Genomic DNA, 4302 nt, shown 5'->3' on the forward strand with positions numbered 1-4302 from the left:
GCCCCTCCCCCCAGCAGACAAGCCTGGTGTCAGCACAGAGACAGCACAGTGATTTATAGGTCTCTCTTCTCCTGGGAACCCGCCTCCCTCTCCCATTCCCTCCATCCCCCACTCCATCCCTCCATCCTCCCTCCTCTCTTTCCTCCTGGCCCCTGGGGGAAAAGAAGGGGTAATGACCCACATCAGCAGCCACACACAGACACACACACATACAGAGACATACTTTCATGCACTCAGAAATAAACCCAAAATATACACACACACACACACACACACACACACACACACACACACACACACACACACACACACACACACACACACACACACACACACACACACACACACACTCCTGACACAGACTCAGGCACATTAACACCCACAGGCATGTGTATCTGTGAACTCAGGATTCCACTGCTCTCCTTTCATGTTGCATTCCCCGCCCACTCAACTGTCCCTCACATTCCTGATGCAATATGAGGCTATATGTCCATACTACACTAGAAACTGAAACAATACACCCCATCCCAATTGATCAGTTAGTTGCATACAGTCATATAGGCCTACCAGTATTTAGGAGTGATAAAATGTTGTCTTTTTTCATATACTTGTTCATTGCTCTTGTGGATGCGAACAACAACAGCAGACATTGCTCAACCAAAACTACCTACACATCTCTTTGGAATAAACCATGTGTCACCATAAAAATACAATTCCCTTGGCTTAACAATGTTTATGCAATATGACTATGAATTTTTTGGGGGGGGATCATTGAAGGTGTCATTGTCAATATCTGACATAAGCCTACTGTAGGCTATAGGCCGTCATTGTAAGTAAGAATTTGTTCTTAACTGACTTGCCTAGTTTAATAAAGGCTCAATAAAGTACAAAATAAAATAAAAAATTGATGGCAATATTCTCTTGTTCTCTGTATGATCAATATAACGGATATAGCCTATGTATTTAAAACAGTCCAGTATCTTGGCATTAGCAATTCATTTTGAATTCAAACACACTCTGCATGAGGAAGAGATGTTGGCCTAACATTGACTTGCAAATTACAACTTTTTCTCACTGCCCTGTCATTCATTACATACAGTAGAGTGGGACCTGTTCTTTTCTCACATCTAGAAAATCCTGCTCATGGGCAGTCCCACCACATAGGCTATTCCCTACTGTATGTTAATCATGGGCTCGACATTCAGGGATGCCCTCTGGCCCGGCAACATCTTCCGAGCACACAGGGCCAGTTAATTAAACTTTCATATGGCCAGCTTGGGCCAGTAGGCTACATTTTCAAAAAAGAAAAATGTAAAAATGATATTTGTATTTAATGCTTCACAATCTTCCCGACCTCTGACGCTTCACACTTGTTATCAACCAAGCAGAGGTAAGAATGCCAAATAATCTCCATCTCGAGTGAGCCCCGCCTATACGTCCTGGATCCTTGCGCCAGACCTATCTCAGCGGAGGCGGAAAACTCATCAATTTAGTGTTGAACATCAGCATGCGCATTAAAAATATCCAGTGGTGGAAAAATTGTCATACTTGAGTAAAAGTACAGATACCTTAATAGAAAATGACTCAAGTAAAAGTGAAAGTCACCAAGTAAAATACTACTTGAGTAAAAGTCTAAAAGTATTTGGTTTTAAATATACTTAAGTATTAAAAGTAAATGGAATTGCTAAAATGTACTTGAGTATCAAAAGTAAAAGTATAAACCATTTCAAATTCCTTATTTTAAGCAAACCAGACCGCGCAATTCCATTTTTTTTTTATTGACGGATCGCGAGTGGCACACTAACACTCAGACAATTTACAAACATGCATTTGTGTTTAGTGAGTCCACCAGATCAGAGGCAGTACACGGGATGACCAGGGATGTTCTCTTGATAAGGGTGTGAATCGGACAATTTTTCTGTCAAAATGTAACGAGTACTTTTGGGTGTCAAGGAAAATGTATGGAGTAAAAAGTACATTATTTTCTTTAGGAATGTCTGAAGGAAAAGGAAAAGTTGGCAAAAATATGAATAGTAAAGTAAAGTACAGATATCAAAAAAACTACTTAAGTAGTACTTTAAAGTATTTTTACTTAGGTACTTTACACCACTGAAAATAACTACCTACTTTTCTGTATTTTTTTCATACTAGACACAGCGATGTCATTATTAGCAAAGAAAGGTTTATGTAGGCCTATACTATGGAGCTGCTTGTTTGTCAAGACATGAACATTATTTAAACAAATCACTTTTTGGTTAAATAGGCCAGGCCTACAGGAATAAATAAAAATGAATATTGTAGTAATGCGATTCTGTAGTCTGTATAGGCCTAATTGTAAAAAATAAAATAAAATAATGTTTAAGAAAATATTAATTCCCGAAGCTGTTAATAATGAGCTATGTCATTTATTTATGAGCTTAATATATCAGCTGTCGGGTGGCAAGAGTGTGCAACTCCTCACACAAAGCTGATTGCTGCGTGGAAAGAAATGTTTGAATAAGTCCAGTCACTGCCAACATTCCTAAATACAATTTACGGAAAAGACAAGTGTTGCTGATATTTATTGAAAAGCGCGGGGTAGCAGGTTTTTTATGCTATACTATATATTTATGAAATCCATTTTTTTGCGCAATTGGCAGCGTTTTACAATCTGAGTGTCTGGCATGACAATATTTCGAAGTCAATCTTGAACGATCTGGCTGCTATAGCCTATTAACTGTAAAATTCACACAATTTCACTGTATTTATTAACACCGTAAAAATCACATGATTGTATTTGTGCCAATGGGAGCTTTTATTTAAAGACATTAAACAAGCAACAACATCCTATTTAGAGTCTGTGACCTAGCTAATGATTAGCCCATTGGGGTAAACAATGCAGATGAGGCTTTAACCTTTGCCAAAGTTTGTAAAAGTTGTTTAGGAGTCCAAGGGCGAATTGAGTTATTGCACACGCGCATTAGGTGTCCTTAATGAAATATGCAAATTATCTACTTGCTAGAACACGCCAATAGGATCTCGCTAGCTCGTGCTTGGCTCTGCCCACCTCCTTGCTTGTTCTGCCCACTTATGATTCATTTGCTCCCATTGAAAACGAAAGGCTGTGATCTATCTTGGGTTAGTTATACAAATCTTTGGTAGTACCATTTGCCAAAGCTTCCAAATCATTCTGTTTCTCATCTTGGACACCACATGGGCTTTCTTTGAAAGGAAATCTGTTTGCGATGATAAGCACAGGTTGCCGCCTACCGTTCATTTGTGGCATTGCAATTGCATTGAAACGTAGGGGAATGATTTGCCGGCTACTAGACACCGCTAAATATGAACTGTAATATTGGGTTAAGCGAATACAATCCTACTCAAAATATTTCTACAATTACTCAATGTCAACATTTGAACGATAGATCATCTTTATATCTTATAATTCCACTCGTCATGCGCAGCACGGTTCTATGGTGTAATGGTTAGCACTCTGGACTTTGAATCCAGCGATCCGAGTTCAAATCTCGGTAGAACCTTATTTTATGAAAAATTGCAACTTTGGATTTCTATGTGACATTTGACATGTTATCAATAGGCTAAATCATCAATGATAATACAGGCAAGTTAGTAGATATCAGTTTGATATTGGTACACCAAATATATGCCATATATGCAAAACACTGAATCATTAGATTTCTTGTTTTATAACAGTAACGTTGTATTATTTGTGATATATATATATAGAACCAAAGTATAACAGCAGTGGTGTAAAGTACTTAAGTTAAAATACTTGAAAGTACTAGTTAAGTAGCTTTTTCGGAGATCTGTACTTTACTTTACTATTTACATTTCGACAACTTTTACTTCACTAACTTTCCTAAAGAAAATAATGTACTTTTTACTCCATACATTTTCCCTGACACCCAAAAATCCTCGTTCTATTTTGACAGGAAAATGGTCCCATTCACACACTTATCAAGTGAACATTCCTGGTCATCCCTACTGCCTCTGATCTGGCGGACTCACTAAATACAAATGCTTCATTTGTAAATTATGTCTGAGTGCTATCTGTCAATAAAAAGAAAAAAAAAGGAAATTGTGCAGTCTGGTTTGCTTTAAATAAGGAATTTGAAATGGTTTAAACTTTCACTTTTACTTTTGATACTTAAGTACATTTTAGCAATTCCATTTACTCTTAATACTTAAGTATATTTAAAACCAAATACTTTTTGACTTTTACTAGTTTTCTATTAAGGTATTTTTACTTTTACTCAAGTATGACAATTGAGTACTTTTCCCACCACTGTATAACAGCAAATT

The 4302-nt window shown here is 37.3% G+C and overlaps 1 non-coding gene across 1 annotated transcript; it reads left to right on the plus strand.

The window, feature by feature from the left end:
- The first annotated feature begins 3446 nt into the window (after positions 1 to 3446).
- Positions 3447 to 3518, plus strand: trnaq-uug (transfer RNA glutamine (anticodon UUG)). Its single transcript has one exon. It is a non-coding gene; the product is annotated as a tRNA-Gln (tRNA).
- The last annotated feature ends 784 nt before the right edge of the window (positions 3519 to 4302 follow it).

The sequence above is a fragment of the Salmo salar genome, chromosome ssa23 (genome assembly GCF_905237065.1).
Source record: "Salmo salar chromosome ssa23, Ssal_v3.1, whole genome shotgun sequence".
Classification (NCBI taxonomy): Eukaryota; Metazoa; Chordata; class Actinopteri; order Salmoniformes; family Salmonidae; genus Salmo; species Salmo salar.